We start from the raw sequence: 25,741 nt of genomic DNA on the forward strand, positions 1-25,741 counted from the left end.
TGGTGTTATGCAAGATCCCTGCTTATTTTGGCAATGGAAACAAAATAAGAAGAGCCACCCAGAGTTCTCCATTCCAGAGGGAGGAGCTTCCCAAGAAAAGCAAAGCTTTGCTGTTGCGTTTCCTTTCAGCCCGGCTAAAGAGCAAGCGGTATTCTTCAGCGTGGAAACTCAGTCCAGATGAGGGAGCTGCTCCTGAGACACCTATTAAACCATGAATGGCAAGTGCAGGCAGCGACTACCTAAACGTTCATGATCACTTAGTGCTTGTAAAAAACAGGAACTGGCAATAGAGAGAGAGACAGACAGACAGACAGACAGTGAGGTGTTTAAGTGGGCCTAATATGCCATCCGAAAAGGCACTTTTCAAAACACAAAATGGAAAGACAGGACATGCCTTCTCTTTCAGAGGTAGCCCAGCCAAAACCAGACTCTCCTATCAAGAAGCAAACCTTGACTTTATTTCTATGAGCAAAATCCTCACTAAAATGGCCATCGAGCAGAGGTGAAAGCTTTTAAGATGAAGGGGCTGACGTGCTTATAGAAGGAAAACAAAGAGGGGCTTGCATAGAGAATATGGGTTCCAATGAGGAAGGGCGAACGCCAAAAACAGTATAAGAATTAAGCGCTCACATAATAGATCACTGTGAGCAAAGCTCTCCCGCAGATGTCGGAGTGAGTGAGCTAAGCCTCACACTTGGAAAGGCTGTGTGACTGGAGCCATGATATATAAAGTAAGACCCCAGCGCCAAAGTTTTGATTTAGCCAAGCAAACGTGGCTGTTTTTGTTGGGTGGAAGAAGCATTTTTTTCACTGAGCAAAGAATTACAGTAAACATCTGCTAACCATGACCACAGAAACGGTAGTTGTTTTCGTCCAAGGTCATTTTAAAGGAATAAATGTAATTAATAAAACCACACAGTAATAGTATCCAACCGTCCCAATATGTCTGCTCACTTCTACCCACAGGCCTATTTATTTAAAAAGCCATCGAGATGGGGCGCCTGGGTGGCTCAGTCGTTAAGCGGCTGCCTTCGGCTCAGGTCATGATCCCAGGGTCCTGGGATCGAGCCCCGCATCGGGCTCCCAGGAAGCCTGCTTCTCCCTCTCCCACTCCCCCTGCTTGTGTTCCCTCTCTCGCTGTGTCTCTCTCTGTCACGTAAATAAAATCTTTTAAAAAAATAATAATAAAAAAATAAAAAGCCATCGAGAAAGTTTCTCGACGTTGCCATTTCTACTTCTTGGGGACCACTGGTGTGGGGAAAGAAATTTCTGTCTCAGAGGAGGCTTGAAAATACACGTGAACGTCACTCCTTAACTCATTCCTTAGGTAGTTGCTTCCCAGAAGGTTCTCTCGCTCTACTGGTGAGACTTGATTATCATACACGTATCGTTTAGGTAGGTAAAACCCCCTTTAAAAAAAAATACAAATTAATGTTCTAATGGATTTACTTCACACATAAAAGTCCCAGAGTACATCTCTCTGTCAAGCTATCTCTTTTGAAAGTGAGTATAAGAATTCATATACTCCAAAATGGTTTCGGTTTTTAAAAATTCCTTATTTGGTTCGTTCTTTTGGAAGGAATGGGAGGGTAGGGAAACTAGTGGAAAACTGAATTATTCAGGCTGACTGTCGCTCAAATCTGTCAAATTAGAGCTCAAAACATCACTTCACCTCTGAACAACCAGCCATAAGCCCCTCCACAAAAGGAGAGTCATCCCTGGTTATTATTAAATGTTCCCAATTAGGAGAACATAATCAAATTCATAAAGCACCAACTTCCATTCTGAGCTCTCTACCTACAACATCAGCAAGGTTTTCTAGATTTAGAAAAGGCAGTTTTGCATAAACCACTACCACAGAATGGATAAAGCTAAAGAACTCATAAGGTTTCCTGTTTCTAACCCTCTGGTCATGTCAGTATGATCGATCAACAAAATACTAAGTTCACTGAACCTCAAAAATATTTTCTCTCTTTGCTCTCTCTCCTTCCCATGCAACTAGAACACAGAAATTCATAAAGGTCAGACTTCAGGAAGCTTACTGAAAAAATAAATATTAAATTTATCAACTCCCATTTTTTTCTAGTGATTATAATAATCGACAGGGTCCCACCTGTTAGACCAGTTCTAAGAGCAGCTTAGGAGCCAAGGGGGTGGGAGGTTGTCAGTGTTTCAACTTTGCCCATCAGTCTTGAACACCTAACTATTAAACACCTCCTAGGTGCCAGGTACTGAGTGCCGGCGTGCGTGTGTGTACATGAGTGTGCATGCACACGCAAGGATCCGCGTGTAGAGCAGGGAGGGCGGAAGGGTGAGGTGCTATCTTCCGAATGCTACTGGTATCTGCTAGAATCTTGAAGGGTAATTAACACAAACTTCAGAGCCTGCCGAATTCAGAAAATTAGTGTGTTCGTTTTCTCATTTTCCACGAGGCTAAGGGTTATGTGCTAAGAAAGGAAAGAAGGGAGGCAGAGCTGGAGAAAGCAAGCAAGAGTTTGATACCTCAACTGCCCTCAGTGATGATGAAGCTGAAGACAAGGAAGGAAAGGGACTACAAAGGCCCAATCCTATTTACTAACTGTGAATGCCTTTGGCCGTGAAAGAGAGCAAGCCTTAATGTAACCCACCAATTCCCCCCAAGACTGTCAAGAATTCATTTCTACAATCAAATCCAGTATCAGAGGCCACTGTGGTCAGAACTGGAAGGTTAGCACGTACCCCCACACTAACCAATGCATAAATGAAAATGCACTGCATCCATCATATCTGTATCATAGAGGGATTAAATCAGCTATCATTTTGAAGCTTTAAAAGAAAATTCCAAGCTTTTAAGTATATTCCTGGTGAAAGATAATATGACGAATGTCATAATAAAAAAATAAAGTCGTAGAAGAAAGTAATACTTTACCCCTTTTAAATTTTCCTTACGAAGTGCATCATTTTAACCTAATGCATTTCAACATACTTATCCATAAATGTAAATTTGTTTTGATAAAATGAAGAGCCTTTTAATCCAAATTGCACAGTGATGCTTCTACACTGATCTGTTATAACTTAGTAATCAGAGTTAACAGACTGCCTAATTAACCAAGTCATCATTTGCCAAGATCCAAATATGGGATGAATTGTGGGCCAAGGAGAAAATATGATGGACATGAAAATTATTAATTCAGGGAAGCATTCAAAGCATGTGGAGTTAAAGTTCTTTGCTAAATCTCACCATCTTTAATATCCTTAATTTTTACAATATAAGTAACGTGCAAATAAAAAATATATTACAAGGTACACAGAAAAACATTTTTAAATCAACTGGTTATTAGTTAGTGATATAATTATTTTTAAAGCATTTGACAACCTATGAGGTGAAAATCTTAGATGTCTTCTGCTAATAATAAGTAACATCCAATGAGTGCTTATGAGGTGCCAGCACCATTTTCAGTGTTTTATAGGGACCAGGATGTTTATTCTCTACATGAACCCTAATTCTTTGGAAGGTACTATTTTTATATTTAGGTATTAGATATGAAAACTGAGGTTCAGAATATTTTTTTGCTCAGCAGAGTGTAGAATAAGCAAACAATATCCAGTCCTTTCAAAAGTCTTAGGGAAGTGTTATTAAGAATTCTAGAATTTCTTTTACCCACGGAAGCTTTATCCATTCATTTATTATATACTCAGGAGGAGACAGGAGATCAGGGTAACTTCTAAGATGCCATGGGGGTGACCTGTACAAAATTCTTCCATATCACAACACCTTGCTGTCCCTATCACTAACATATCAGTATGTCCTAAAAGACATGTACTTTAACTGGGCTTTGATACTGCGTAAGCCAACTTCCCTAGATAACTCAAGTCTAAGCCCATATATAGAGTTTAATCCTAGAAGGGATGGTAAATCCACCAGTATGACCATTTTTCCCTCGGATGCTTGGAAACTCCCATTCATTTTTGGGGACCCAGCCAGGTCTCACTGTTTCTGGGAGGATTTCCAATCTCCCTCCCGCTGCCCTCCTCCTCTATCACATACACACAATCCAGAAGTATTCTTGCAGCCCCTGTATCACTGTATTATTTCTGTCTACCTTGCAGATATAAGTATGTTGAAATCAAGGATCTTGTTTTAGGACCTAGAACAGTGACAGATGGTAGATGGATGGTTGACCAGAAGGACAGACAGGAGGAACACAGCAATGAATAACTCCAGGCTCCTGGAGGGACACAGGCATGGTAGTATTTTTGAGGCAATGCCTACCTTCGAGGTAGTGACTGCCATTAGAGATGGCCAATTAACTGGGCAGACAGCTTCACGGGGAAAATTTCATATGATATTCATTCATGCATAGCTGGGCTAGGTGATATTGAAATTTTCCTTCCAACCCTATAATCCTATGTATTTACCATGCCTTCAGCACTGTGCCTTATAGGACACATATGCACAGTCTATCTTGCCAGAATTCTGCCCCCTTGTTCCAAAACCAGCACCTTCTTCATCCACTTTCCATTGCCTTGTGTAAGTTGAATGCCATCCATGACTCTTGAGAGAGGCATGTAACCCACTTAAGGCCAAGTACACCTTCATGCCTCCCCCTACCCAGTCCTGCTCCAGCCCCAGAGACTGCTGCAGTGACAGGCGCATGGCACACCCTGGACCAATCACAGAACCAGGAAGATCCAAATTCTACGACAGCTACTACAACTCACGAGAAGAGATTTCTTTCTGCTGGAGTTGCTATGAAAACAGACTCATGAATGGTTATCATACCACAAGTTGGTAAACGCCTACATGAATGAATCCAACACAGAACATAGCACAGCCAAGAGCCTGAGAGGAGACTTACTAGCAAGATCTGAACTCCTCAGTCCAGATGTTCCAGAAGCTAGTTCTACCATCTGATGCTTCAGCATCATGAGCCAATTAAATCCCCTTTGTCCCTATGCTCCTCACAAGTAACCAGAGAGACCTAACAAATGGGGGGCTCAGTATCTTAAGACACAGACATGTTGAAAATGATCCACTGGTTGTGTTAAAAAGGAGACACTGATACCTCCAACTCCTTAAGCAAAAATGTTTTTATTTGTGGTCCCTTGCAACTGGCTTTTACATATTTCTTCAAGCCTATTATTTTACTATATGTTTTTAAAACTCTAACATTTTTATTTTTGAAGGCCTAAGTCCTTGGCATGCAGCCTACAAACCTGTAATTCTACTGACCAAGTCACTAAAGACCTTCTAACTTTTTAGCCAGTGTTCCCTCTAAGGATCCCAGAGCTTCACCCTCGTAAATAAAAAGCCTTCCAGGTGAATGTATCCCAAGAACGAAAGGCACATTCTGAACTGCTTGCTGGCAAAACACCCCAGGTACCAGGCCTGCTGCTTTGGGAAGGAGACCCTCTCACTTGCCACACTTTTTCACACAGGTGATGGAGTGGAACAAATCAATTGTTGGGTGGTCAGAGGCTAATAAGAAATAAAACGAGGGCTACAGAGATGAGGTTAATTAGAATAATGTACCAGAGAAAAATGACTCAAAGACCTAGAGAAAATGTCTTAACAGGCACATCCAACTGGAGCTAGAAGAATGCCAATTAAGTGGTTGTCCTTGTTCCTAATCATTTTGGGACATACTTTTATTTCCCATAGCTCTTGTACCAGCAAAAAAGAATTAAAGCATTTGGAAAAGTCTAGAAAGAACAAACAGGGCCTGTGAGGTGGCACTGACGTACAAAGGCTCAACATGCCTTGTATGAGCAATCCCAGAGTGGAAAATGCACGCTGAAATAAAACAACGCCTGCACACCAACACCCCAGGGAAAGGTCTCCACGAGGAGGACCATATAGCACGGCGGTGAAGAGCCACGGCACCAGACGGACAGTGCCTGGGTTCAAGTCCTAAGTCTCCTTCTCATAAGCAAAGGTGTCTGAGTCACGAGTCACTTAACCTCACCGTGCGTCTGTCTTCTCACCTGTAGAACAGATTTTTAGAACTGAAACCCTCTCATAGAGTTTTTGTGAATTAATACATACATGCCTGGAATCACGGGTGGCAGAGTAAAGTCTCAGTAAAAGTAGCTAGTATGGAGTCAACTCATCACAAACTAGTGTTATGCTCTCAAACAACTGCTGTTCATTGGACTTTCTCAAGATGAGGTTCTTCCTGAGTTTTGAAAATTCTCCCTTTACCTCTCATTCCTTTTTCAGAGAGCAAGAGGAAACTCTGCAAGCAGGGATAGGTGAAAACACCACGTGCAAGTTCTTCCAGGCGTATGTATCTCTATACAGCGGAGAAGTCCTCAGCATGGTTTATTCTAGGAGTAGAATTTCAGGAAATTGCCACGTTTAAGAAGCAGGACTGGAAGAATGGATTTGTGTCACCGTTAATGAACGATTTGGGACAGATCTGGACAAAGGCGAGACACGGCCTCTCTGGATAAGAACGTCCCGCGAGAAAGGTTTATGGATGGTCTGTAAGAGTTGGCAGGGAGACAGTCAACTCCCGACACATCGTAAGCAGACCCCCTGGCACGGAGACAGTGCCACACCAAACCGCACCCGGACGGGCAGCAGCAGTTCAAAACAGTAGAGAAAACGCCCTCAGAAAGCGCCTAATCTCTCCCGCTGATAGTCAGGCATCCGGGTATTAAGAAGAGAGCAGCACGAGAGCTGAGCCACACGCCAAACCTCTGGTGTCAACGGCAAGTTGTCAAGCCTCGCCTTACATGGATCGTTTTCCCCTTTCGTGATTATTGTTTTGGTTTCTGAAATGATATTTGGAGACAGGGGTGTTCCATGTTTGGGGAGATGTAAGAAAACCACTCTGAAGGCTGTCATGTGCCTGATCAAAGTTTTTCCTGAATCCTTAGCCTCGAGTGAAACTGAATTTTAGCTTTTTCTTTACTAAAAAAGAATATCAGGAACTAAACTGGATGCCTTAAGTTGTATTTTAATCATGTTCTTTTATGTTTTAGAAGTTGAGAGGGTCTACATAAGAAGTTAATAAAATTAATGGCTCTTTTAATTTCTTCGATAACCCTAGGCATTCCATAAATCATGTAAATAAGAGCATGTGATGGGATATATTTTATCTCTTGCCTCCAAAATGTTATGGGATACAGAGACTTGCTTCAGCTTTCATGCAACAAATGCACAAAGAACACCACACGTCAACACACACGCACTGAAACAACAAAGCAACAATAGACAAGCTTCCTTAAGCGGGTGGAAGAAATCAATGCTAACAATGAAAGATATTAACATCCAACTCCTTTCAATCTATGTAGACTTGACTTTTCTTTCAAAAAAGAAGCATGTGAATTTTCAGGACAGATGCACTAAGTGTATACTTTTTTTAAAAATTAGGATTTACAGGAAATTTAAGACACAGTCTATCATAAGGCAGGAGATCAAACCAGCTCTGATTAACTTACAGACAAAACATATCCTCAACCATGTGTCTTTAGGACAGTGTAGCACCCTGAACTCCAAATTTCTTTTTTTTTTTTTTTAAGAGAAGGAGGGGGAAGTGGGGAGAGGGAGAAGGAGAGAGAATCTTAAGCAAGGCTCCATGCCCAGAGCAGAGCCCCATATGGGGCTCCATCTCATGACCCTGAGATCATGACCTGAGCCGAAATCAAGAGTCAGAAGCTTAACTGACTGAGCCACCCAGATGCCCCTGAACTCTGAATTTCTAAGGTTTTGTGGATGCAGGTCAGGCACCAAACACAATCTTCCCAGCATTTTAGGTTTATAATTTGTGTTATCCGAAACTGGTCATAAACATCCAAGAGTCAACATGTCAACAACCAATACAAAACAGATCATCCTACTTGTGCTCATTTTGTACTTTTTAAAGTTAATTCAGTGCATGAAACATGAGCAAATTAATAGGGAATCAAGGCTCTTCACCATCTTTACCAATCTTTTTTAAAAAATACTACAAGAAAGTGCAATGAGTTTGCCAGCATACCTCCCAAAACCCTTTGCCGTTCTTTCTAAACCAAGAGCATCATTATCCTGTTCCAGAGTCTGTGCAAAGCACTGTATAGGTATCATCTCATTTAATCCTTGCAATAATACTATGAGCAAGATGATGCTATTACCCATGGCTCAGGTAAGTAAGAGCCCAGAAAGAGGAAGAGAAAGTAATTTGTCCAAGGACAAAGAGCCAGTGAACGAGAGTGCTGGGGATTTGATCTTGGAATCCAAAGTCCTTAATTAACCTGTATCACCCACAATACCTTTTCGGCCCAAATGGCAAATGATTCTGTCTTCACGGTCAAGATGATGTATGACCCTTTCTGGATGCGACACACAGAGTATCAAAGACTTGTTTAGTGTAGAGTGGAAACTTTCCAGAGAAAACCCAGGGGCAGTATTCTATTCCTATAATAAAGGTGATGTGTGTGGTTTTATTTCTTCTCTTCCCCTCTCATCCAGATGCAGTCCTCTTAGGTATCATGAAAATACAGAAATTCACAGGGAAATCCCCAAATGGGCTCTATTTCCATAACTACTAACTGTGAGCACGCCTACCATCCTCTGGCCACTGCCAGTGGTGAGAAGTCACACTGAATCACACAGACCTGCCCCGTGCACATTACCTGGCAAACAGGTACATTCAGAACAAACAAGAGGCTTGGATGCAGGACAGTGAGAAGGAGTGGCGGGAGGAGAGGAGGAGGGAAATCTTGAGTGTGGGTGTTCAGGGAAGACCTCTCCAAGAAGTTGATATTTGAACTGAGCAATAAGGAACAAGGGAGTGAGCCTATGAACCAGAGAAATCGTTGCGGGTAGAGAATACCACGGCCCAGAGGCAACAGAGAATTTATGGCATCTGAGCACGGCAATGGTGTCTCAATAAAATATTTGAAACCACAGAGCAGAAGCCCAAAGCTTCCAAGAGTCTCTTGAACGGGCAACATCTTCGAGACATGATTTCCGCTTGACAAACAGCCACCATCAAGTCGGTGCCACCACTTGTCAATCTTCAGGACACACGGCCGATGGGGCCCTCCGTGGACACAGCCACCATCTCTGACGTGTTCATGCCACAGCTTCTGTGAGCACACGACACTATTCCTGGAGGGCTGTTACCAGGAAGATCGGTGGGGGACCGGGGCCTGCTGTGCAGACTCAGCACAGAGGCAGGGCCCAGGATGAGGCAGGGCGAGACCGACATCATGGAGCATCAGCCTGCATGAGTGAAACCCTACGGAGTTTCAGATTATCATCAGCAATACCAACTTGAAAGCAGTTAGTGAATTCTGCTTGCGAGGCAGGCCCACTGTCTGAGTAAGTGAAAAAACGGAATACAGAAAGAACTGCACACCTCCCAGGGGAAATGGTCAAAAAGGGACCGAGAGATCTAAGTTCTGCTAGCAGGGCCGTCCAGCAGAACACATGGCCGCAGGGTCCTTGAAGACGGGCATCAAAGCCGCCTCCCAAGGCTCTGCTTGAACTTGGAAGAGAATCCTGGGTTGGAAGCAATGGACTGTGAAATATACCTTGTCTACGAGTGAGACAATGACCAACAAGCCAGACGCAGGACAGTAAAAACTCCTCCAAGACCAGGATTTCTACTGCATCACCTGGGCTGTGGAGCACAGTGCTGGCATCTGTTAACCACTGGGAGCTGTGCTAAGCTCTTTATACGCATCGCCTCCCACTAACTCTGCACGGGGAGCTAGTTCCTGTTTCCAGCCCCAGCTCCCAGATGAGGAGGCAGTGGCCCAGAGAGGTTCAGCAACTTGCCCAATGTTGCTCAGCCAGTAAGCGGAAAAGGTGGAATCTGATTCTCGGCTGATCTAACTTCAAAGCAGACACTCTTAAGCACACGGCTGCCCCATACCCCAGCAAGCATTTGGTAATGTTTATGGATGCAGCAACTACCATGAGTCATGAGCATCTATCACAGGCTGGTCCAGGCAGATGCGATATAATGAAGCATTGGGAAGTCTCATTCTACTCATTCTATGAGATGGAAATTTTCACAAGAGTAATGTAAGGCCAATCTGAATCAGAAAAATTGGACAGGGGTCTTGTGCTCCCCTTTACCCAAGGTTAAGTTTTCAGCAGAGATGCGGAGTCCAGTAAATAACAGAGATGCAGGGTGGATAGCATTGTCCAGTCTCTGGGGGACAGTGCAAAGCCATCAGCAATGTCCCCTGCACATATTGGCACAAACAGAATTGGGTATAAGGCTGCACATCACTAGGACCTCAGGCTGGTACTCAAGCTTTGACAAAAGCTTGTATCCGAAGGACAGAAAATTCATTAGAAAATTCTTGAGCTTAAATTGTGGTTGATAGTTCCCTTAGGAAAGAAATTTATTCCTCAGATTTGCCATGGCACTCTCAGTAAGAATACCATGGTCCTAAAATATTTGCTGAGCTATGTCTCTCCACTGAAAATCAAAGAAACCGAAATTCAAACATGAAAAATTCAAATCAGAGATTATACACACAAGTCAAGGGAAGACAGAAGACAGTCACTGAAAACATGTAAGAAAAATTCATATGGTAATTTTGTGTAAGTAATTACAACTGTGGCTCAGGAACCATTTACCTTTTCTTCCTTACTACTAGAATGTGGAATTTATCAGGACATCAGATTTCTCAAGTCTGAGGATACACTTCCGAGGTGCTCTTATGTTAGGGGTTATTAAAAGGATATAAGTAGATAGAAGTCATTACGACTGCAGGGAGAATTCTTTAAAGAGGCCTGCCTCAGCTGGGAGGACTACTCTTTTTGTTCCTTGCACTCCTGCCTCTTTCTTCAGGATGTAGAAGCAATGGCTGGAGAGCCAGCAGCCATAACGTGACCTTTAAAACAGAACAACACTTGAACAGGCAGGCAGAGCAGAAAGGCAGAAAGCATAAACTGCTCTACCCCAAACACCCTTCATGAGAGAGAATACGCAACTCATTTTTTAAAATGAACAGTTGCATCTCTGTTACTAGAAAACGATTCTTAAGTGATATAATGATATGAAAACGTGTCTGAAGACTACCCTATTTTTTCTGAGAGAAAAAAAAAATGAGGAAACTTCATGAATTGGGATTCTGATTACTCCTCTATTCACCAAGCTATTTGTTTAAGTATGACTTTCCTTCTTAATTACTACCACTAGCCCAGGAAGCATATTTGCTGAACCTGTCTCTATGTTTTGACATGCAACACTTGTGAAATTCAAACATACTTGTAGACATCCAAAGCTTATTATTTATTAAGGACTATATTTAAGGTGGAAGATCTTAAAACACTTTCAGAATCTGATGATTAAAGGAAATTTAATCGTTATTCATTGGCATTTGATCTTCAGCCTGCCATAATCTACCCATATATCCCTTCATCCATATTCGATACTAAAGAGACATTTCAACAGCTTGTCCATCAACTGCAAAGTAACATACAGAAAAACCACATTACTTAGAAAATAAAAGAGCTTTCCCCCACACTCATTGAGCTCATGAAAGCCCAATATGATTAAAAGGGTGAAGAAGGCAGACTCCACTAGGCGACCCAGAATGAGTGCAAAGAGCCATCCATCTATTATATTTGTAAGGAGTTTCAAAATTTTCAAAGTGCTTTCGTATACATTATATCCTGTTTCATCCTTAAAACTACACCCTGCGTGGTAGTCAGGGCAGGTATTTTTTTTTTTTTTTTTATTCTCGTTTCTTCTTGATAAATGGTTTGCTCGAGATCAGAGAGACTGCTACCCAGTGAGGTACCTTCTTTATCCTCTTTACCCTCTTTGATGCTTAGCTTAGGGGTCAGCAAACTATGGCCTTCGGGCCAAATATGGCCCACTGACTGTTTTTTGTAGTTTCCCTGGACCAGTCACACCCATTTGTTTACATATTATCCCTGGCTGATTTTGTGCTACATCAGCAGAGTTGACCACAAAGTCACAACCATGACTCCAAGGCCCAGGAACCTGACAATATGTATCATCTGGCTGTTTCAAAGACAAAATTTGCAGACCCTGCCATTAGATCACGATCTCAGTTACAGATCCTATTCTTGAAAGCCATAACCCTAGCTTAGAGGACGACACACTTATTCCTGCTGGCTTTGGAAGTCCTGCTTGATAATGAGGCATTCTGAGGAATTACTGTATCTGCTACAGGGTCACCTGCAAAGGTGGGTCACGGTTTTCAAGTGGGACACAATATTCGCATTGTTTGCCACTTACCCTGAACTTTTAACGTGTCTCACAGCCATAAAAAGCCTGGGGGTCACTGGTTGGGGGCATGCATGATGCCACAGGACTGCAACACACGGAGGGACACTGAAAGCAGAGAGAAGAGAAGAGGTTAATGGGAGGGGCTGATGGCGATGCTTCAAAAGCGAGGCATTCACATGAGCCCCGGGATTCCTTGTGGACACACAACTTTGACATTCAATATGCCGTCATGTAGCTAAGCATCTCTTTTGCCTGTTCCCTTACAGAATCAGCATTTCATTAGCTCACACTCTGCGTTAGACAACGGAGTATGAAAAGTAAGGGCAAGATGATCCCTGAGTCCCAGTGAGGATTTCGCTTTGGGTTGTAGTTTTTTGGTCTCTCCCAGTACATCTAGTAGAAACGACAAGAGGAAATACACGTATGTGCACACACGTGCACGTGGGCACACACGCACAGAAGCACCCTGGTCTTTTCAAAAAAAAAAAAAGGACAAGTGATCTCCCCTGCCCGCCAAACCCCAAAATCTCACTTGCCACAGTTCACAGCTCTCTTTCCAGCTGCATTTCAAATGCAGGAGGAGGCTGGGACGCAGCCTTCTTATGGAAGCAGGCAGCCTGCGGATGGGCACAGGCGCACGGGCTGCGAGCTTCCGCGGCGGGGTTGGGTTATTAGTCGAATACTGACCAAGTCCAATTCCAAGTAAGATGAAATTGCTGACAGTTAAGTCAAACTCATCCTCAAGCAGTTTCAGAAAGATTTTGTGAACAGCAGTCAGTAGCGAGGTTTTGCAGGCCAGGCCTTTTCTGCCCAGATCCTGGGGATGATAACGCCACCTATGCAGGCCTGCAGACGGCAGGAGGGACTCTGTCACACGGGGAAACAGAACTCCAGAATGAGTAGAAAGCCTGAGCCCTCCGGTGCGCACGTGTGCTGGTCTCCCTCAACAGTGAACTCAGACAAAAATCCACGAACGACACGTTTTCTGAATCTAATCAGAGAAGTTGAAACTGAAAAGGAGATGTATGAAGTTTTATGATTTGAATAGTCACATCGTATCTCCGGAAACTATGTGGGTTGTCTGTCTACCAGAGCTCAGAAGAGAGTTAAGGGGTGGTGCTCCCAGTGAGTGCCTCTTCTGGATAAGAGATAAACTCAGGCCAGATTGGTGCACATTATGTTTTCTAGGTATGAGTCGTCTACACGAAGTGTAAACCATTTGCCAAACATATTATGGCTTAAGAATCTTCATTCTTATACGAATTGAACATGCTGTGCTAGCATCATGCCTCTGTAACAAGGCAGCTTAAGAGTAGGCTAAGAATGAATCAAAAATATTTTTAAAGATAATTTCAGTTGGCAAAGGCTGTAATCGTTCAAACTTAATTGGTGAACTCATTAATGAGAAACTGCCACCACAAGAAAGAGAGCCATTGTCATCGACTTATCAGAGCAATGAGATAACGAAGTTAATGATATTGTTTTCAATGGGTTTACACTTGCTTCCTTTTAAAGTCTACATTTTCCAAACATTTGTTCTGACACTCCATGTGTTTGCTCCTCTTAAAAAAAAAAAAAAAAACCTATCAGCCGTGGGCTCCTCAAGGAAGTCGGCAGATCACAGCCCTAACATCAGGGCAAAGCAATTGGAAAACTTTTCTACCCTTTATTATCTACTTGTAAAATGTTATAAGCCTGTAAACTAGTTAATTTATGAGCCGTGTTAATAATTTCCTCACACTTGATCGCAGGTTTCGCAAACACCGTTTCCAGGGATGCGGGAGGGTGATTTGTAGGTCCGGCTTCTCTCCTAAGGGGACACTAACTAATTTGACACAGTAACATGACATTGATGATGGGGCACACTAATGACCATACTCCAAGACGCGGCTGTCAGCCTGTCGTTCCAGTGAGAAGCAGCTTGCTTTCACTGCTGCTCGGTACACGATGCTCAACTAATTATTCAGACAGCGACATTAATGAGAACCCTTGTGTTTATTTTCAACATACTAACCAGCGCTTAGCTTCCATTTGTCTGATATGGTCACTGATAAAGTGTGTTTCATGAATAGTAAATTTGAACTCTAATATAACAAAGAAGGCACTGGGGAAAAATAAGGAACAGCTGATTAGAAAACTATCCTTGTCTACTCAACTTGTTTTCTGCCTCAAATATCGTCAAGGACAAAGTGACAGGTAACAGGAAATGCCAGGAGTACCAAGAAAACTAAAAGAAATATTTTTAACCACATATGTCCACGTACAATCTTGACTTGTGACCAAGGCCCCTGGATCACAACATGGTCACGAGAAACTTCTATCTCAAAGAAATTTCACTAACTTTAGAATACTGAATAAATTTTTTGAAGTTCTCTCTCAATGGAATGACCAAAAAGTTCCTTCGCTCTAACGGGTTTTTTCAACATAAGAAAAGTTTGATCTTTGTGAAACTATCTCAGATGTGATCTTTACAAACGTCACTAATTGCAACCCAAGGTTTTTTCCCTAAATCTATTGTAAAACCCTACTACTGAGGGTTTTTTCCAAAAGTGTTCTTCAATATCCTCTTATACATATTTTGAGTCTACTAAACCTTGCACTCAAGTTCTTTCTACTTTAAATTAAATTTCTATTTTTGTATGATAAATTCTGTCCTTTTTATGGTGATTATAATCCTAAAATATTCATATAATCATAATTTAAAATGAGTAACTTTAAAAAAAGGTACACTTAGATCTACTAGAGGTACTGAAAAATTGAAAACACTCCTGATGTGGTTCATTGTAAAATGTACACTTTGAATTAAGTAACAGTGGTAGTATTTCAACAAATGTTCTCTCCAGCATCATGATAAGAAATTTTCTACTCAATACTATGTATGACTCCTGATTTTACAGAATAGCAAAGTAAGTATGAGTCCACTGTAGATCACTTTGGGAATGAAAAGGTCATCACATGTAACGTTTCTTAAGTACATATTTCTAAACTTACAATAGATCTGCGACTTTAGAATGCCAAAATACATAAATGGCATGTAACATGTAAGAAGCAGATCCAGATCCCAGACTAATTTTTTAAAGTATTTTCAACAAGTATACAGATTACTTCTCTCAAATGAGCATTACTGTTTCCAAATGATACTCTTTCCATGGGCACCTGTTACAGCTTCTCAGATGATTGGTATCTGTGCAGTTTAGTTATGGTAAGCATTCATCCTCCATAACAACCTAAAAAGATATGGCTGGTGTGTGTCAGAGACCAGCCAGATGCCCATTAAACTCCCTTCTTTCTAGATGCAGAGATGGGATATTATTTCCCAGCCTCCCTCACCGTTAGGTGGGGCCTTGTGCCCGAGTTCCAGTGAAATAGATCAAAGTGGGTATGTTACTTTCATTCTGACCCTGAGGCTTCCTGAACATCACTAATGTCCTCTCTCTTCCCTTGACTGTGCACCTAGAGGTCCAATGGAGAACTCCCTGTTCTGGCAGATTGTGGAGTCACGGAATAGAATATGCCAAGGTCCCCAAAACACAATGAGTAAAAGAGCCACCACCCCTGGTCCTCACCAGCCAGCACCAGACTGAGCTTCCTAAGAAATAAAACTGTACCAAGTTAAGACTCTGAAATTCAGGAGTGTTTGCTGTAACCGCCAGTAACTCTTACCTGAATAAAGAGACCTTTCTACTTTCTCCCTGGCTCCAAAGTTATACTTGAATCTCCAGGCCACCATACCTAAACAGAGGCACTGTAGATTTGGAAAAATCCCAGCTGTGATTATTTGCTCCTCTAATTAAGCTAAGGATAGAAAATGCATCAGGTGTAGCTTTCCTTACTTAATCTTCACAGCCCTACAGGGAGGTCTGATTCCCATTTTATGGATGAGAATACTAAGCCTGTAAGAAATGAAATACAAGCAAATAGTGCAAATGTATATTCAGTTGACATTTTCCTAATTGAATGCCTCTTACCTTTTAATATCTAAATTTTACAGAAAATTCTTATTTCTAAAGCAAACATTTTTGACTCTAGCTTATAAAAGAAAAAATTCTATGACATTCTCCAAAATTAAATAGAACATTTTTAATAAAATGTGTGAGGGGAAAGTGTCAAGTTACAGTACAATTGGTAAAATGTCAGAAACTTCTGTAGAGGTTTTGAAAAGCCAGCAACAAAGGGGATGTGTCTCAGATGCTCTTGGTGATTAGAAAAAAAAAAAAAAAAAAGCCGTATTTCAAAAAATATATATATTGCTATGCTGAGATCATATTAATTGTTTAGTAATCAATGTTTTACATATTTTTACATTCTTACTGTGATGGTAGTTAACTATACCTGTAAGGCATTTTGCTATACTTTAGTCATATTTTAGAATAAGGATAGACAAACTTTTTCAGTAAAGGGCCAGACAATGAATATTTTAGACTATGTTGCTGTAAGTTGTCTACTGTAACTACTCAACCATGCCCTTGTAGTAAGAAAGTAACCACAGGCAGTAAGTAAACTAACGGGTATCGTGTTCTGATAAAACTTTATTTACAAAAGCAGGTAGTAGGCCTAAGGGCCATATTTTGCCAACTTCTGTTCTAGAAAATTGATTGGGTTGGGGAGTTGCATATTGACACATAACATTATGATTTCTCCTATGTAAAATAATGGGAAATAGTCTTTGGTCAGCACTTTCACCCAGGATATCTAATGGTCAGGAGCAGATTACTGATGTCCAGCAGAGAGAGCAGCCTTCCTTTGCCCAAGGTTCAAGAGATAGGTAGATGGCAACACTCAGTTTCCATATGAGTTCTAACCCCGCTGTCCCATTCTTTGCCCTAAGTCACATACCTTTGCCTGACTCATGGGCTCATTGCCCATACAAATAAATAATAAAAGAAAGCAAAATAAATAATGTGTAGGCTCTAAATGTCACTAGGAGAATGAGTGCTAGGAGCAAGAAATGACAACTTCTAAAAGTTTCCAAATTAGGCATAAAGACTCCCCAAATTAGAATCAAACAGGTTCTCTGGTTTTGGAGGATGTGCTTTGTTAACCCATTTCAGGAGCTATGTGTCCAATAATAGAAAATGCCAGAGAAAATGTATCAAATGCATTCCCTTATTATTCTTAAGAATGTAAAGTTGTAACAAGGTTTTAGTTCACTTTTTCTTTTGCATGACAAAATTCAAAATTCAGAGACACACACAGAGATGCTTTTTTTAAAAAAATCTCGGTTCCCTGTTAATGTTATTATAACAGTTAAGTGTACAAGATGGTTTCAGACATAAAATGGATTAATTTTATGAATCTGTTTTACCTAAATGTCAATCACAAAAGAATGAGAGCAGGTAAATGATAGTCCAGTCTGACAAAGGAATATTCTGGAGTCATTAAAAATGATAGTGGGAACAGGAAAATATGTGCAAATGCTTGTTATAATGTTACATGAAATAAGCAAGATAGAAAAATTATACCTACGCTAGACTCTCAACTGCATAAAAATATGTGTCAATAATGAACAGGAAAAAATAGCAAAACTAGCAGTTTTGCCCTGGAGGAAATGTGACTAGGTGATATTTTTCTTCAGAATTTTTGTATGTTCAATATTCTAAAACAAGCAGTATTTAAAATAATGGTTATAGAATCTGAGTTATCTGATCTTCAAAAAGAAAAAGAAATTTGTTGTACATTTATACTCATTTATTAACGGCTTTTGATTGCCTTGTTTTCAGACCAGAAGTATCTTGAGAGGAGAGATTTGTGCTCTCATGTCCCAAGCACAGTGTTTATAGCATCTTACACAATCAATTAACACTCTTTGAAGCAAATGAATAGACCACCTTACTTTTTTACAAGTCTTTCCAATGGGATTCCACAAATAAATTAAATTTTTATACTTCAAGCCTTTAAAAAATATAAATAATTTTGTTTAAAGAGGTTGAGTGCTTCTGGATTATAGCTGCCAATAAATTGCTTGCTACAAAATTATACTTTCTCCCCTCTCCTTTTTCCATGATGGCACATAACAATTTGTCTTTTAATAACTTAAAATAATTCTGAGTCATTTGCTCATTAAAAACAAAATACATCTTGATCACAAAGCTTGGCATGTCATAAATATTTACCCCCAAAGCGCTGCCTGCTTTGAAGCTGGGATGGTAAGCTCCTGATTGACAAGTAACTTCTGTGCACAAAGAGGGAGGAGACTTCTCCCTCCTGTCAGCTGGGAGAAGGGCACCATTCTGTCTTCACACTCACTCTCCTGTGGAGGCTCTTTCCCAACAGCCAAAAAACACATGGCAAATGGAATCATCATTCATTGTTTTCCTTCTCTCCATCTATCTCTCTCTCAGACAGAAAGACACACACACACACACACACAACATATGCATGCATGTCTACCGGGCAAGCACTCCCTCCTTGTATACTTTCAATGGCTCCCCAGTACTCTTAGAGTAAAGATCAAAACCCTTCCCTTGGCCCTTACAAGGCCCTCAAAATCCAGCTGTGGCAGAGTCTCTCCACTGGCTCAGCCAAGCTTCTCATTGAGCTGGAAGGATGGCAGGAAGGGAGACTGAGGACAGTAAAGATTTTAGCTCCTTTTCTGAGAACCACCATGGTCAGCAAGACAATGGAGTAAGAAATGTATCTTTCTTTAAAAACAGAACAAAACAGGGCATCACTTGATTATATTTTTCCTTTGCTTAACGTATCATGAAAAATTTCCGCTATCACCTTCTGGACAAAAATAAACCCAGATTAGTACACACACACACACACACACACAAAAACTAAAGTCATAAAAAGCAACTTTAGTTTTCTCCTTAAGACCTAACACTTTGCCCATGGGTCCTCTGTGAGCCCTTAAAAATGGCAAGTGGGAAATGTTTAGTTAGTCCTCACCACAGGTGAACTCTTCTCCCCAAACCTGTCACCTCCAGGAGTAGAAGAGAAAAATAGGTTCGATTATAGCACACAGACAGGCCCTGCCATATGAAAGCCAACCTGTTTGTCATCAAACTAATTTGCCACTTGCGGTGGAAGATTTCATCGGATGGTGGAGGGAATGCATGCTACAGCCTGGCTCATCAACAAATCGCCCTGCCCAACCCCAGAGGAAGATGGGCTCTTAGTTGGGGTTAAATGAAAGACATTCTCCTCATGACATGCAAAAACTAAGGGCCTCTGAGGGCTATCGCTCTTCTTGATCTCTGGGAGAACAAGGGTATTTATTGATGAGCAGGCTACAAAACAGAAGGTGCTATGCTTCCTTTTGATCAAACCCCAGTGGCTAAAACCAAAGTAACATGTTGTTGAGGACTACCACCTGATAACTAATTCCATTTCATTTTCTTCTTCCTGGGAACACAGGCAGATCACACTGCCCAATTTCCCTGGCTCAGACTGATTTCTGGTCAAAGGGATGTGAGCAGAAGCAAGGCGTTACCACTGGCAGGCATGCCAAATAATCAACAGTGCTCCCCGTTCCTCTTCCCCCAAGACTGTGGAGACCCCTCCTTGTTCCTTGTAGCAAGCACAAGATGGAGGAGGTTCATTCAGGGGACCGGAACTGACAGGAAAGGAGAACAACATGATGTTTACGATGTTTAGCCACCCAAATCTGTGTATTTCAGACACAGAAGCAGCATGACACATCCTGAGTTGACACTCTGTTGTAGCCTTCATGAGGATTAACAATCATAAATAAATACTTAGTGTTGGCTCTGGCTCCACGTCTCCCATCTTGACCCCATGGGACAATGCCTTATTATTCTGTGTAACCTTCTTCTAGAAAAGACCCACCACCACGTCTCTCAAAAGTCTGTTGTTGATAAATAGAGTCACAGATAATGACCAATGAAGAGGGAAAGCGTTCACTTGATAGTTACTTTTTCAGGACTTACTGTGGGCCAAACACTGTGTTTGAAGCTGAATATAGCTTGGAATGGAGATAAGGAAGGTCTCCATTTTCATGAGGCCCACAGTCTACTGTGAAACCAACATAAATGCATGGGAATAACTTACCATACAAATCTGACCTAAGCACAAGAGGTCAGAAAAGACTTCAGGGCAAAAATGATCTGTAAGCTGAAGACAATGAAGGTAAGCAGGACTTAGCCAGGTAGACGGGACTGGGTGGAGGGTGAGGAGATTCTCCAAAGGAATATTCTCCAATGGCGCTCTAGGTCAAAATACATATGAGCAAGCATAAACACTGGGCCCTGAAATAACCTTCTGTTTCTCAATGATTTTAAAAACATAATCTGGGACTAACAGGGCCTCCAAACCAAAAACAAGGCCAAATATATTGAGTAATTCAGAAATAAAAGAATATTATTACCCTCTGCTAGGTGTCTCAATGGTGTAACTTAATACAAAACACTTGTTTTTCTACCACTGACAGGGAGAAAGGAGAGGGGTTATTCACACTGAAATTGCTTTTCTAAATGGCCTGAGAAAATAGGAACAAGAGAAACGAGGCAGCCTCAGTTCAGAGACCACAGCCCTACTCCTTGTTAAAAATCCAACCACCTCCTCCATTATAAATATCATAATTGGCCCTCAGAAAACAAAGTGGGTTTTGTTTATTCTTTAGCTCCATAAACCCATGAGGAAAGAGCACTAGAATAGGGTCCAAGGACCCAGGTTCTTGTTCGCCCTGGATGACCACTTAGCTGTACCCGTGTACTGGGTCCTGTCTTCTGTAGAATGTCAACAGTGAGTTTGGAGAACTGGAAAGTCCTTTCTGGCACTAATATCCAAACTCGAGTCCTCATCAGAAACACCCAGAAGGCTTGTTCTAACAGGACTGCTGGGCCCTAACCCGAGAGTTTCTGATTCACTGAGGCCAGGACCAGCTGAGTCTGTCTCTGGTGTGGCCTCTACCAAGGTTCCTTGCTCAACCTCAGGGCACCAGGACTTTATCCTCTCTCCCAAGGAAGTCTAACTCTATAGGAAATACTTGGAGCTCTGCAATCTGTTCTCCAGCGACTGCCCATGTGGCTCATTCTGACACCTGCCTCAGAAGTGGCTCTCTTCCAGTACTCTGCCATCAGTCTGAGAATAAGACCCAGCCCTTCTGCACGCTCCTCAGCTTACACCTCCAGCCTCTCCCATACCCTGCCCTCCCACCTTACATCTCCAGGCTCTCCCACCCAGCTCCATCCCCGCCGGCAGCAGCTGGCCACACTGCTCTTCCTTTCCCATACCATGCTCTATAGTCCCAGCTCTGGGGTTTGGTCCTCATCACTGCTTCTACGTGGACAGTTCTTCCCCCAGCTCGTTGTATGTGGAGATCATTCTCAACCCCTAGATCTTACGGCTGATGCCATTCCTGATCGGATTAAGTGGCCTTCCCCCAAGGTCTGAGCTGTATATGATTTCCTTCATGCATGTTCATCACAGGGAAGTATAACTGCTCCTTCCTTTCACTGTTTACATCCTCTGTCCCCCTCTACTTGAAGGGAAACTCCATGAAAGCAGGAATTTGTTCTGTGTCCTTCCCTACGAGGCACCCAGCCCCCTCACCAATGAATGTCCCACAGTAGGTGCTCAAGGAGATTTGCTGGATGCATAAAGGACTAAATCAAATTACCTATACTATCCTTCACTTACAGGGCGGGCAGAAACTAAGGAGAAGGTAAAACCCAGTAACTCTGAGCAATAAATAATACAATGAGCTGCAGAGCCCAGAGTGACTTGAAATGCACGAGGCAAACTGAAGTTACTGGAATAAGGCATCTACATCAGCATTTCAGGCATCAGGAGGTGAGGTGGATGGAGAGGTGTAGGAGATCCTCGTACAGCTCAAATCACCCCTTGAGACGCCCACCCTGTCTCTGATAAGCCATTTCATATCATTTCTGCAACTTGTATCCATAACCCTCAACGTCTTGAACTTCTTTTTAATGTCACCCCACTCCCGCTGCCAGGTGCAAGGGGGAGTGGAGGTGCTCAAGTTTTTTTGCAAGCTGAGCTCCTCTGCCCTGGATGACTCCGAAAAACCACTTGTAAGTAGTATATGTTAACCACAGTTCGTCATTTTGTCACAGGTGTTTGACTAAAAAGAGGACAAAGCCTTTTAAGAGAGTCCGCCTCTATTATGTCATTGTGTATATTCCGCACCACACCTAAAAGCTAACAAGATCCTTTCTTTCTATGCCATGGCAACCAGAAGAGGTAACGCTGCATAATTTTGCTAGGGGCATCCTATATGCTCCAAAATGTTCACGCCTTTACAAAAAAACATGTTAAAGTAGAATTTTAACACAACTTGTCATAAAAGCTGACACGAGTACACTCGAGAGGAAACCAAATGACAGGAGTTGTACCTGGCAGTTCAACAGAATACAGGATAAATACTCTTCCGAACGCAGCCAAAGCCCTGGTTAAAAGTTCAAACAAGGGAGACGCAGTGAATGAATATTCAAAGTACACCATCCCAAATGATTTTTCTATAATTATTTTTAAAAATTCATTAAAATGCACTAAATTTCGTAGCAGGCTGGTGGGGCGAAATCCGTGCCAATTCTGCTTCCGACGCTAATTTACTGGCGGTGTGGTCTTAGAAAAGTCACTCCCCCCTCTCCGAAATATATAAGATGTCTGAGGCATTCAATGATTTCAGAGGGTCTTTCCAGTCCGCATAGTCTCTGAGTCTATGAATGTTTCTGGGCTTGCATCTTTGGCGGGACAGACACAGAGAAATGGGAGAGCTTACCTCTACCTGGCTCATTATAAGACAGACACATGGGAACCTCCATTCTTTCTGGAAAGTTAAGGTGGAGGGTGGCTCTACTCTGGCTTATTGTATCTGCTCAAATAATGTTTCCATGTACTGCAGAAGGGTGAGTTGATGTAGTAATTACCTGTTACTCTTGACAAGTAAGGTAATTAATGTAGCAAAATACCACTGCAATGTGTGTAAATTTAGACCACCATAATTAAAGCACCCGTCTGTTCAACAAACTGTTCAATTAAGAAAAAATATTGATGGTGTACATTTTTTGAAATTAGAAAACGTATGGAATGAATGAATCTCCCTTGGTTGACATCCATTTCTAGAATGCTTTCTCAGCAGGGAGCATCCATAAAGGGTTATAATGGAGTAACTTCCACTAAAACACAGAAGTATCTCTGTATGTACACTATTAAGACAAGACTCTCTCCTGTACGTATTTATTTAGGATTCTCGTTCCATAAAACCTGTCAGAAAATGAGCTCAAGGAGTATCGGAACCCTAAAACTATAGGAAGTAGCAAAAAAAGCTGCAAAATTATGATTGTTCAACTATCCAAGTAACAAAGGTTGTTCTCGAGTATCATAGTTTGAAAGTAGCATCATCTAGCTGCCAATTTTAAAGAGCTGGAGGCACTGAACACGCCGAGGACAAATAAAATAACTGCAAAGCCCCTGGTACTCCTTGAACAGAGAGACCGTGCTATCCAAGTTGGCTGTGTTGTGCTTTTCTCTGGTTTCTGCCCGTGTCTACCAGTAATCTTCAGACCAAAGGTTAACATGTTGAACAAGCAGGCTACTTGGTCCTTCACTTGAAGCAAAATTTACCTCCTTGCTAGTCTGCTTTTGAAAAACTCGAGCCACGTCGAGTGAAACGCCCCCCAAAATTAAACCAGACTCGCCATAAGACTGACAGAAAAAGAATCCAACAGTGACCAGATCAGGGGAAATCAGTTACCTCTAAATGTGTTCACAGGGGGAGAGAAAAGCAAAGCTCACTGACGTCTATGCAGGGTAGCAGAAATGGGGAACAAGGGAGGGGTGCTCCCAGCTCGCTCCAGGGAAGAAACCCCAAGGGCTCTTTCTCTTAATTCTTCTACTTAGATAAATTTGGAGGAAGACACAACAAGATGGCCTGAGTAAAGAAACAGCCGGAATTCAAGCAGACTAAACAGTGTTATACGGGGAAGAAATGGTATATGATTTCAGTGTCATTTAATGATGGATACACTTGTTTGGGGGTTTGCTTTCACATTTTTGTATAGTGTATCTTACCAATGGTATATGATTTCAATGTCATTTAATGATGGATACACTTGTTTGGGGGTTTGCTTTCACATTTTTGTATAGTGTATCTTACCTTGGGAGACTTAAAAATCTAGAGAGAAGTAACTCAAAGACATCTTCGAGTGAATTCTCAGCTTAAAATAGTAAATTTAAGTCCTAATATCTGAGAACTTGGATGTATCCCCAAGTAAAGAATAAAAAGTACAAGGAGACATTCTAGACTGCAACATGGTGAGGAAATTAAACCATTTCTCCAACTAAAATACTCTGATTTCACACTTGGAAATAATATTGTCATTAAAAGGACCAGGATGAAGAAATTACTTGCACTGGCTATTGATAAAAACAAGGCTAGAAGGTCCTCACAGGGAAGAGGATTTTGTAAAAGCAGCCTTAGAACTTATAGTACATGGTGGTACTAAAGCATGAACTTTTAAAAATGAGCATTTTGGGAGCACCTGGGTGGCTCAGTTGGTGAAGTTTCTGCCTTCGGCTCAAGTCATGACCCTGGGGTCCTGGGATCAAGCCTCATGGAACCCCATGTCGGGCTCCCTGCTCAGTGGGGAGTCTGCTTCTCCCTCTCCCCCTGCCCCTTCCCCTCACCACCCGTTTCTGTCAAATAAATAAATAAAATCTTTTAAAAAAATGAGCATGCATTTTTTCCTTCCTTTTTTACTCTCCTAGTTTGAAAGGATGCAAGGATGCTGAATCTGATTATGGTAGGGACAGGGGGAAAAGAGGGGGAAGGGACATGAACTGGGGATCTGATGCCAGATTCACTGACTGCAAACTAAAATTTCCAATTCTTAAATGCTGTGTGAACCATTGAAGAACAAAAGAAAGTCCAGTGTCCTGGCTCACTGGGTGAAATTTACGGAAGGTGAAATCTCCAGAGGCACTTATTTCAAAGATTAAATTGGATGACATCTCATGGGCTGTGTAATATTACAAAACATTACAAAACTATTTCACATTGATTCTGTCACGGGAGCCTTACAAACATGAATTCCATTGTATGGACAAGTAAACTATGGCCAGGAGCAGCTGACAGGTATGGCTGAGTTCCCCAAAGCTACTGTGCTGCAACAATGGGTTCTCCCTGGAATGGGATAAATAAGGCTCTTGGTCCCACTACGTCAATTTCTGGAGAGCATTTGAATATTTTCACGTTAGTCCCTACAGTTGTGACACGTGTCTTAAAATTTGTGCCTTAAAATTACCAGGCATACTGGTTAATATGTTCCAAAATAATGGTAGTTTAAGTTAAGTAATCACCCAAGTTGGGGAAACACAAACCTGGTTCCAAATTCTGGTTCAGCCGTTTTGTAAAAATATCAACCTAAAATCTGTGAACCTATGAACCCAACTGAGTTTAAATAAAGTCAATTATGCTTAGAATTTGTTCTCCCCCAAAAGAGGGCCCAAGGAAAACACCACCACCATCTTCAACTTCCAACTTCACGTAAATCAGTTCTTGGTGTAACTTTCTTCTAACCTTTTCTTCCTGCCCCTTTGATGGCCTTACCCTGTGGCCCTCTCTCAAC

At 41.8% G+C, this 25,741-nt stretch overlaps 1 protein-coding gene across 4 annotated transcripts in view; it reads right to left on the reverse strand.

Annotated features, from left to right (window-relative positions):
* FOXP1 (forkhead box P1) overlaps window positions 1-25,741 on the reverse strand; it is a 480,210-nt gene that overhangs the window by 359,881 nt on the left and 94,588 nt on the right. For all 4 annotated transcript variants that reach the window (XM_032411758.1, XM_032411759.1, XM_032411754.1 and 1 more), the window contains exon 2: window positions 12,195-12,290. The gene's annotated coding sequence lies outside the window, so the exon portion shown is untranslated. The remainder of the gene's footprint in view (window positions 1-12,194; window positions 12,291-25,741) is intronic.

This window comes from Phoca vitulina, unplaced genomic scaffold (assembly GCF_004348235.1).
Source record: "Phoca vitulina isolate PV1807 unplaced genomic scaffold, GSC_HSeal_1.0 scaffold13, whole genome shotgun sequence".
Taxonomy (NCBI): domain Eukaryota; kingdom Metazoa; phylum Chordata; class Mammalia; order Carnivora; family Phocidae; genus Phoca; species Phoca vitulina.